Source organism: Colobus angolensis, unplaced genomic scaffold, assembly GCF_000951035.1.
Source record: "Colobus angolensis palliatus isolate OR3802 unplaced genomic scaffold, Cang.pa_1.0 Scaffold531, whole genome shotgun sequence".
Classification (NCBI taxonomy): domain Eukaryota; kingdom Metazoa; phylum Chordata; class Mammalia; order Primates; family Cercopithecidae; genus Colobus; species Colobus angolensis.
In genome coordinates this window covers 979,974-991,836 of record NW_012118833.1, presented here as the reverse complement: position 1 = coordinate 991,836, position 11,863 = coordinate 979,974, and positions in this window count along the sequence as shown.

The window sequence follows — 11,863 nt, the reverse complement described above, 5'->3', positions numbered from 1 at the left end:
GATACTGGACTGTAAATTCTGAATGTATTTGTTAAACCTAAGTGATAGCAGTTGCTGACAAGGGGAAAGTTATTTCTTTATTCACCAAGTCTCAGAGCTTTTGATACGAGTCAGTCTTCAAACATAAAGGTGACTTTGCAATTGCATATGGTTTTCTGTGGGACCACTATTTCTCATTTGAAGCCGTAAGAGACTGATGTACCTGCAGTTCCAGTCTTCCATCTCCAAGGGCTCTATAAGCTATCTTAACTTAAAAATTTTCCTTTTGGTATCAACACAGGCCAGATTTGGGGTTAGGTGTTGTAGTGGGGATAGGCATGGAAGCTGTTCTTTTGTTTGTTTTTGGTTTGCAAGAGCATGTCACTGTTGCCCAGGCTGGAGTGCAGTGGCATGATCTTGGCTCACTGAAACCTCTGTCTCCTGGGTTCAAGTGATTCTCCTGCCTCAGGCTCCCAAGTAGCTGGGGTTATGGGCATGTGCCACCACACTCAGTTAATTTTACTGCATTTTTAGTAGAGATGGGGTTTTGCCATGTTGGCCAGGCTGGTCTCAAACTCCTGACCTCAAATGATCCACCTGCCTTGGCGTCCCCAAATCCTGGAATTACAGGCATGATCCACCACACCTGGCGAGGCTGTTCTTTAATCCTGTTCTACCTAATGAATAGTCATTGATGTGGACAAATGAGGGAAAGCCCAGAAGAGAGCAAAGAGCAGGCTGAGCAGCTCCCCAGATAGCTCGGAGAAACCCTGGGGAATCAAAGTGGCTGGAGAAGAGGTTGATGTGGTTTAAAAATATTGCTGTCATTTCAGTGGCATAAGAGTCAGGTTTTACTGTAATAATACTGTGTAACAAATAATCCCAAAATCCTAATGGTTTACAATACTAAGCATTCATTTCATACTCATGGGTCAACTGTAGTTTGACTCTTCTCAGCTAGGCTTGGCAGAGCTCCACAAACTAGACTAGACCCATGCTTTGGGATGTTTCAGATCTCTTCTCTGTGTCTTCCCTCAGAGTGGGGCATGTTCTTATAATGTCCTTGTAGCAGAAGCTACAAGGGAGCTGGAAGAAACTCACTTAAGGTCTCAGCTTGGAACTTGCACTATGTCACTTCTGCCCACATCCCATTGGCCAAAGCAAACCATATGACCAAGCCCCAAATCAATAGTGCAGGAAGGTATACTAGAGCTATGGATAATCCATGGCTAGGACACAGAGGAAAGAAAGAATTATGGACAAGTAATATAGTCTAACACAGTGGGTGACCTAATGTCCCTTTACTTCACAAACTTTGCTGAAATGCTACAAGAAAATCAAGATCATTTTCCGGACTCATTTAATAGAGCTCAGGGATTATAAAGAAATTTTGGTTTGAGATGGAAAGCATGAGGGCACAGACCATTATTCTGAATACCATTTGTCTCATGGATCCCAGGAGATACAGAAGTTTATGGGAGTTGGGGCTGAATCCTCTAGAACTTAAAGAAAAAAACACCTCACACCTGTTAGAATGGCCATCATTAAAAAATCAGGAAACAACAGGTGTTGGAGAGGATGTGGAGAAATAGGAACACTTTTACACTGTTGGTGGGATTGTAAACTAGTTCAACCATTATGGAAAGCAGTATGGCGATTCCTCAAGGATCTAGAACTAGATGTACCATATGACCCAGCCATCCCACTACTGGGTATATACCCAAAGGATTATAAATTATTCTACTACAAAGACACATGCACACGTATGTTTGTTGCGGCACTATTCACAATAGCAAAGACTTGGAATCAACCCAAATGTCCATCTGTGACAGACTGGATTAAGAAAATGTGGCACATATACACCATGGAATACTATGCAGCCATAAAAAACGATGAGTTTGCGTCCTTTGTAGGGACATGGATGCAGCTGGAAACCATCATTCTTAGCAAACTATCACAAGAAGAGAAAACCAAACACCGTATGTTCTCACTCATAGGTGGGAACTGAACAATGAGATCACTTGGACTCGGGAAGGGGAACATCACACACTGCGGCTTATCATGGGGAGGAGGGGAGGGGGGAGGGATTGCATTGGGGAGTTATACCTGATATAAATGATGAATTGATGGGTGCTGACGAGTTGATGGGTGCAGCACACCAACATGGCACAAGTATACATATGTAACAAACCTGCATGTTATGCACATGTACCCTAGAACTTAAAGTATAATAAAAAAAAAAAAAGAAAAAAAAGAAAAAAACACCAAGCCCACATGAATGCAGTTTCTTCTATCTCCACATCCTTTAAAGACTCTATTTAACCAGTTAGTCTGCTTGCAGTTCACCAAGATTGTATCTTGTGTTTTCACCATCAGTTAACATGTGATGGGTTATTTCTGAATACCCAGGATAATGATAAAATAAACAAAAAAAAAGTATAGTTCTTTTTATGCGCTTGCTTCTTAACAGTTTACAAAATATTTTTACCTACATGATCTCCTTTAACACTAACAACCAACCTTCCAGGTAAACAAAAGGAACACAACAAAAAGAAGGTAACTCCATTTTAAGGTTTTAAAAAGGTAAGTGATGTGCCCAAGTTCACAGGTAGGTATTAAAGTTCTGGGACTGGAGATGAGATTTCCTAACCCCTTGTCCTCTCTCCCTGCTCCTATCCAGCCACACCTGCCTCTGTGATTTTCCTTGGGCACTGCAATCGTGCTTCCCTCTTAAGGTCTTTGCACCTTAAGTTCCCTCCATCTACAATGCCGTTCCTCCAAATAGACCAGGGGTTTACTTTCTCACTGTGTTCTGTTCTCTGCTCGATTGTGCCCACTTCAGAGGTGTCTGAGGCACCCTGCCTACAATTATGCATCTCATTACCCTCTATGCTTTTGCTGTCCTTTGCTTTTCTGCATAAGGTTCATCGCTCTGTGATGATACATTCTACATGGAGATGTCTGCTTGTGTATTATCTGTCTGTCTTCTGAAATGGGAGCTTCACAAGGGCAGGAAGCTTGTCTATTCACTGCAGTATCTAGCAGCACGCTGAAATAGGAATGGTATATGGAAAATGCTCAGTAAATATTTTTTGAATGAATGGATCAATGAATGGAATAAATTAGCTTTAGTTCTTTCTCTCTCCAGACATAACCCTCTCTGACACCTTACCTATGGTAGGTGCAAAACTTTGCCAGAACTGTCTATGAGCTTCACTCAGCCTTTAAGAAGAACTGAGCCCCAAGACACTATCAGTGATGCTCCGATCCCACTTGAGGCCCTTCCAATGGTTGTTCTGGCAACACTGTATGATCAGCAGCCTGGATCAGAGGCTTGAGGAGCCAAACCAGAGTTCAGGAGGACAGCATCTTGTGTCCCTGGAGCAGAGATCTTGAGACAAAGTCCTGACAACTGGCATCTGCACCAGAAGCATGTGATAGTCTGGATTGATGCTCCAGGATCTCTTCATAAGCATGGCTTCCTTAAGCCAGTTTCCTACTTGGCTTCAGTACCCAAGAGGCTCCTGCTAAGAGACCCCACTAACCCTGAGGATTTCCTTGAGCACAGGAAGTACATAATCTTGCTTTGTCCCAGGCCCATCCTGTTGAGAGCAAATGAAGACCCATCTTGACCACTCCATGCAGTGGGAAGAAGACCCTCTCCCCTGCCAGCTTCAACCTTGGTCCATTAAGGGTTATCATGCCACTACTCATCAGCAGAAACCCAACCCCCACCATGGGATTTTAAAGTAGAAAAGAAACACGTGTTAAATAGTCTCTATCTCTATCCAGACATCAAGATACATAACTCACATTACAAGCACAGTACACCTCACATATATGGAACCACCAGCCATGTGACCTTGGCTGGACATCAAAAGCTTTCACTTCTCAAGAGCTTCAGTATCCTTCAATATCCACAAAATGGGAATCTGTCTCAACATGTTGCTAGAAAGATGCCAAGAGATGATGTTTGATTCTCTAATCTATCTCTAGTGATTTATTTAACGGGTTAGTTTAGCTCTTTCCATTTCAGTTTCCTCTGTCATAAAAGTGGGAAAGCCAAATAAATACTAAAGTTCCTGCCAGCTCTAAATGTCTATAAAATGTCTTCAGATTGTTCAGTGAATTTGGTAAGCTTGCCAATATTTTATTTCTGATACAATAAAATACATAGTACATTGTAAACATTTTAATTAGAACAGATTGTATAATTTACATGATATATATTGCATTATGTCAAATACATATGTGATAATACACCTCAAAATTATGACAATGTGTGACTCACATAATAAAAAGTTATTCCTTCCAGTTCACATGCCCAATGCTTAATTTGATTTGGAGATAAATAAAACATGGAAATTACCAGTTGTCTCATGGTTACAGTGTTTTAAAATACTATTTGCCTTGTAAAATGGATCTGGGGACAATTTATAGCAACCCAGGCTCATCGGAGGGCAGGAAGATGCCATTTTAACAGTCTTATCCTTTCCTGATACCTGCATCCATCTAGATGTGAGAGCAGGATGCGTCCAGCCTCCAAGGGAGTGGTATAGGATTTAGTACCACAATCTCCACCAACTTAGACCAAGAACAGCCTTGGATTGCAGGCGTGGCAGATCGCAGGGCCAACAGAGGAAGAGCTTTCCTGCATCAAATCTCCACCAAAACGTGAGCTTCACAAGGGCAGGGACTGAGTTTATTTGCTTACCACATAACGCTTGGCACACAACAGTAGTCAACACTTATTTGTGGAAGGGAAAGAGCAATAAGACGTTACAAAGATCCCAGAGAGGCCCAAGCCATAGGCAAGATGACCTCTTGGTGGAGATATTGCCAAGAGAAGCCTGGCATTCCTGGGGACCGGGGATCTAGGTCTTTATGAATCCTGAGATTCCAACAAGACCTACAAAGATGAACACAAAATGGGGAGCTGAGGAGAGACAAGACAGTCTCTCTTTCTCATTTAGGTCCAAAGAGCAATGAATAGATATGGTATTGGTTGAGTTATACTCAGCTGGGTAATTTCTCTTCTGGAACAGGGACTTTCTAAAGCAAATTTACATCTGAAGCTGAGCTGCTGGTGAAATGAATAATAGAGTTCAGCCCAGGCTGGGAAAAGCATGAGCTAAACTATAAGCATGGTCCCAAGAAGAATCAAAGCTTGGCCTCTATATTAGCTTCGTAAGGCTGCCATAACAAAGCACCACACCCTGGGTGGCTTAAAACAACAGAACTGTATTCCCTCACAGTTCCAGAAGCCAGAGTCTGAAATCAAAGTGACAGCTGGGCCTTGATCCCTCTGAAAGGTCTAGGTAAGAATCCTTCCTTGCCTCTTTCAAGCTTCTGGTGGTTTTCATGGCATTCCTTGGCTTGCAGCTGCATCACTCCGATCTCTGCCTCTGTCTTCATAAGGACGTTTTCCCTGTGTGTCTGTGTTACTGTCCAAATTTCCCTCTCTTATATGGACAGTAGTCCTGGGATTAAGATCTATCTTAATCCAGTGTGGCCTCATCTTAACTAAACTAATTACTTGGGCAAAGATCCTATTTTCAAATAAAGCCACATGCTAAGGATCCAGTGAACATGAAGTTTTGGGAGACACTATTCAACTGAGCCCAGCCTCCGAGGATTATAACGGGACACTCTCCCTGGGGGAGCGTGGCCGGATGTCAGAGTCTAGCCACTCCAAAGGCAATGTTTGCCCTTCTGGAGCTCTCAAACCCCTTCTGCCACTAATGTGCCAGCCTCAGGGACACCTCCCTGAGGGAAAATCACTGTGCCTCCTTTAAACACACACACACAGAGTTAGATAGTAGACAATCTGATGGTTCTTTTAAGTTCAGAGGGAAAGTCCTGCCATCTCCATAGGGCAGAGACCCTACAAGATCCTCACCTCCTAAAGTGACCACAAGGATGTGGATATGGCTGAAGTCATATGAATCCAAGAGAGAGAGACCACTGAAGCCAGCATCCCTGCTCCTGACCTCCCTGGATGCTCTAGCAGTCTCTGCAAGAGAGTCCTGGCCCCAGCTCCTCCCCACAGGGCTGTGGCTTAGTTCTTGTCTCCACAGATAAACCAGTAAGCCTCAGAAGGGATGCACCAGATGTGTGTGTGTGTGTGTGCGTGTGCTGCTTAGCCCTGAGATGGCAAGGGGTTAAGGGGAGAGCGTGAGTAGAATCAGAATACAAGAGGACCTCTCCCTCCTTCCAGTAACCAGTGGAATACTGCTCTGCCAGTTCCATGTGATTAACCTGAATTGCCTCTTCACCGAGGGATGAACAGACCTTAAAAAGCCAGCAAATGTGGCATATTTCTGTAGTTCCAGCTCCTCGGAAGGCTGAGGCAGGAGAATCGCTTGAACCCGGGAGGCGGAGGTTGCAGTGAGCCGAGATCATGCCACTGCACTCCAGCCTGGCGACAGAGTGAGACTCCGTCTAAAAACAAACAAACAAACAAACAAAAGCCAGCTAATGTAAGATAATTGTTTCAACAAAATACAGCCTATGAAAGAGATTGGAAAAGAAAGTGAGGTTAATGGTTAGTAATTGTGCCGCTGAAAATCTAGGCAGCAGCTCCCAACCCCAAACATTTAGCACTGAGGAAAACTCCCAAGCGCCCACTGCTGCCTGATCCCCATGTGTCTCCCAGCAAGCCTGGAAGATGAACCTTCGGGAATCACCCTCCCCACTTTATAGATGGTGATATGGATCCTTGGGGATCATAATATGGCTAGCAGGAAGTGGCTTCTTCAAGGACATCCAAAGAACCCCCTTCATTTACAGAAAAGGAAGATGAGGTCCAGAGAAGGTGATGCATTGGAACAATGTCACACAGCTGCTAAGATGCCACGTCAGAACTGAACCCAAGTTTGCCTGGCTGGAAATCCAGGGCTCTTTCCACAATACCCTGTGATGATGTGGTTTTGTGGCTTGCTCAGTTTCCCATGGCTAGTGGGTGATGTAATAGGGTCTTAACTGAAATGAGGATCTTCTCCCTTCTTGTCCAGCCTCCTTTCCCGCTTCATACTTCTAAGACTCAAAGAGGATCACCTGATCAACAGCTCAGACTTCCCCTTCTTGTTTCACTCTTACTGATGGCCACTCCAGGACTTTCCCCAAGGAGACTTGGCGGGTCCACGTGGGAAGAATGGGAGACCCCATGACTAAGCACTTATTGGAAGGACGAGTCCTTGCCTTTATTACACCACCAGGCTGTGTTCTCAAACTGGGCCAGACATTTGTTATTTTGCATCAGCTCTAAATGCTGAATAGCAGAGAAAAAGTGGGACACTTTGGAACTTGCTTTCCTCAGTGCCAACAAAGTGCCATTATTTTAACTTCATTTGTGCAGTACAAATGAGAAGGAGATAAATGTCGTGTTCCAGCCAGAGTCTATTAGTGGTATCAGCTGTAACACAGAAAGATTGTACAATCTGGCCATGTTAGAGAAGCAGAAGGAAAACTGCACCCAAGGTCTTAGCTCTTACATTCCTTCAACCTGGGATTTCTGAAATGTGAAGCAAGATAAAAATGCAGACAGCGAATTACATACCTACAGCCAGTTGCCTATACTTGTTCCTCAAATTAAATACTAATTCTAGCTGGGTGACCTTGGATATGTCCCAGGTACCCACTTGAGGTTACCCAAGGTTACCCAGTTAGAATTAGTATTTAATTTGAACAAAAAGTATAGACAACCGACTGGGGGTATGTAATTCACTGCATGCATTTAATTTTAAATTTTCTCATCTGTAAATTTAAGACAATATCTGACCCACCCGCTACACCATTTTTGTACGAGAATTAAAGAAGCAAATGGAAGGAAAATTGCAACTGTTCCATAAACGTTATTAATTATGCACTACACGTAATATACACACAAAATAATTATCCAGCTAAGCAATTTGGAAGCATATTATAAGGGTGTAATTCAAAATATACTATATTGATGTTTCACTTCCTGATGTTACTTGTTTGTATAATAATCCTGGGAGATCCAATAGAAAAGAGGAAGGAATGTTTAAACCTTTATTCTTTTTGTTTCATTTTAATACATTCTCGTTCAAGTATAGAGCATGTCATATAGAGAAGTACTTGATGAATTTTTGCAAAGTGAATACATTCCTATCACCAGCAGTCAGAGTCATAATTAGGATATTATCAGCTCCTCAGAAGCTCCACGGACCCAACGTTAAATTAAACTAAATTTGGCCTGAGGATATCTCCGTACTTGAGGCTTTATATAATGAACTGCAACCTATCTTAGCAGGTAAGCTCGCTGAAAGCCTATCTTAGGAGTATACTTTTGTAACAAACTGCTGAGTCTCAGCCAATCAGAGCAGCCAAGCTTCAGTCAATCACAGGTGCCCCACTGATCAGGCCACGTTCAAATAAGGTAAATGCTGAGCTGTAACCAATGGAACTGCGTCTGTACTTCACTTTCCTATTCTGTCCATAAATGCTGCCTGACCCCATTGCAGTCTGGAATTCTCTGAATCTGTTCTGGTTTTGAGGGCTGTCTGATCATTATTTTGTGTGCAAATTGTTCTTTGCTCAACTAAACTCTGTTAAGTTTTAACCCACTCCCTTCGGGCTGGACTGTTTCCCCACCAGAGGAAGCCCCCAAAGGCTTCATTCCCAGGACAATAATCTACTAATCTCCACCCCCCCACCAAAAAATATATATATATTTCTTCATTAGGGATTTCAGATTAAGTCTGAAAGATCTCCATGTCGAAACCGGTCTAATTGACACTTTTACTTTGTTTAAAGTTTTTCTTTTTACAGATTGATGTCAGAGTGGTGTCCAGAGTAGAACTCCAGTGACTCCCCAGGAGCCCTGAGTGAAGGCAAAGGTACCCACCTGGGCCCATTGTGCCCTTTGACTTCTTGCAGCAACTAGGATCATGGGTAAGTTCTCTCTCAGATTCCAAGCTCCATGAACTTGTATTTTGAGCTCTCCAAGTTTGAGTGTTTTTTATCTAGACTGGGTTAGAAGTCACAAAAGAAACAGGACTGGGTTCTGTAAGGAGGCCTGAAGTATCTGACTAGGTCAGACAGAAACCGACTGGGTTCAGTAGGTAAGGTTCCCAGAAGACAGGGAATCATGAGTTCATCTGTATCCAAGGAATCTAGAACGCCTCCATCTGGAACTCCAGCCAATTTCATGTATATAAATTACAGGCCTGGGACCCGTGCTTTTCTAGAGAAATGGATGAACCTTACCAAAGGGATTATAGAGTCACAGTGGTCACACTAGGAAGTTTTAACCTAGGTAAAATTGTTCACTTGTGAGATGCATTAGAAAAGAAGGAATAAAAAATGCCTCAAAAGCAAAGAAGTGTATTTTTTATTGGTACACAGAGACTTCCAAAAAACTAAATGAATCAAAAATTGCATCTCTAAAAGACTCCTTACAAAAGGCAAACAGGTGCCCATCTTCACAACTACAATAATTACAGGGACCAAGAGGATATATATATACACACACACACACACATACACAAAAGGCAAAGGTGTGTATATATATATATATGTATATTTTGAGACAGAGTCTCACTCTGTCACCCAGGCTGGAGTGCAGTGGCATGATCTCAGCTCACTGCAACCTCCACCTCCTGGGTGCAAGCGATTTTCCCACTTCAGCCTCCTGAGTAGCTGGGATTACAGGCACCTGCCACCACACCTGACTAGTTTTTGTATTTTTAGTAGAGACAGGGTTTTGCCATGTTGGCCAGGCTGGTCTTGAAATCCTGACCTCAAGTGATCTGCCTACCTCAGCCTCCCAGTGTACTGGGATTACAGGCATGAGTCACTGCACTTGGTCCTTTTTTATATATATTTTAAATCAAAACCAAAGGGTTCTAAACTGGTGAGTTCTATGTCCCCAGATGCCTTTATTATAAACAGCCAGCCCACTGGAAAATATATTGTCCATTTTTACACCAGCCATCTGATGGACCCACTCCCTTTGGGGTGCACTGTTTCCCCACCAGAGGAAGCCCCCAAAGTCTTTGCTCCCAGGACAATAATCTACTAATCTCCCAGAAAAAAAATAATAATATTTTTTTCATTAGGGATTTCAAATCAAGTCTGAAAGGTCTCCATGTCCAAATATGTCTAATTGACACTTTGACCATTTTTTGAAAAATATTTGTAAGAATTAGTTCTCTTCGTTTTTCTATTTGATCCTGCTTCTCCCATGGGGACCTCTCAGTCAGCTAATGCCCCTCTTCTAACCCACTGCTGACAAAGTGTCCTAACGACTGTTCCCTTTTTTTTCTTGTCATGATCTTTGGTATGCCTCAGAACTGTTTCCTGGAAAAAAAATTAAACAATCAACTGGTCTATCATTCAATCTTAAAACCAGACACAAAAGGATGAAGCAGTCTCTGACTCTAAGGCAAGATTAGAAGTATCCATGCTGAGTCCAGGCGTGCGAAATGCTTGGCCTAGTCTTCAGTGGGAACCACTCACTTGGTATTCTAGTTAAAAGACACAGGCTGAGCTGGGAAACCGCCGATCTAGTCAAATTAGTCTACAAAATATGCCTTTCTGGCATAAGGACTATTTTCAGCTGGTTATTTTGAGACCCTTTTGTAAGAAAGTTTTTCATCTATACAGAAAATTGTCATTTGAAAGAGTGTCTCCCTCCTTGCACTGGGAAGAGAGGGAGGACTAAGTCACTAGAAACCCTTACAATGGAGAAGGTTTTGGCTTAAATTTACATAAGAAGCCTTACCTTTGTTTAAGATGCTTTTTCTGGCCATCTTATCTTAACTGGGCCTTAACCTATATGTTTCTTTCCTGGTTTAGGCAAATAATAATATTTAGGCCTGAAACCTAAATGCTATGCTTTTGAGATGTAAAATTCCTACCTCGTTTTACCTAAAAGCCATTCATTAGGAAATACAAATTTAGGATAGAAAGCATTTAGATGGTTATTACAAACAAGGTGAATAAAATGAACAGTTGTGGGGTTAAAAGAAAGGTTTTGATACAACACTATTGAAGGTTGGATTGACCAAAGGGAGTCCCTGCTGGCCCCTAACAGAAGGCCCCAAATCAGCCTGATCCATTTATCCAAGTTTGGAGAAAGTTAAAAAGCCAAAAAGTGGAGAAAACAATGAACAACTTTGCTAACAACGGCTTAGAGAAGTAACCTGGCCGGTCAGTTTAGAAAAGGGCACAGGTTATTTGCCTCAGTCTCCTCACTGGAATGTGTAAAATGGTCAGGAGACTGTCAATCAAGAAAAATGATGCGATAAGTCTCAATCATTTTAGGAGCTTTATTTGCCAAAGTTAAGGACCTGCACCTGGGAGACAGGTCAATGCCTTTCTCCAAAGATGATTTTGAGGGCTCCAAATTTAAAGGGGAAAGGGCGAGATACTGAGACATACACAATTTTCATTTAAGAGGTGGGTAGGGAAAAATAATCATTCATGTCTTTGTCTGGCTCCATGCATTTGCGTTTTTTTTTTACATAAGATGACATAGACAAAGGGGGTAGAGGAAAAAATTCAGGGAATCTGCTTTTACATAAGCTAACATAGACAAAATGGGGCAGGGGAGCAACCAGATATGCATGTGTCAGGTGGGGAGGGAGGTGACTGCACCTGTAAAGATAAGCTATCAATTCACATTACCATGGTGAATTTTAACAGAAACACCTTAGGGTAAAGATTTTGGCGCTTGCTAGTAGTAGGCCTTACAAAACCTAAAAAGTTAGCACCAGGTGGCCCTAGATAGGGTCTCACCCTGCCTAGATAGGGTCTCACCCTGCCTCGATAGTGTTCCACCCTGATAGGGTCCCACCCTGCCAATTCCGGGAAACAACCTCATGAGGTCCCACCCTGCCAATTCCAGGGGTCTCACCCT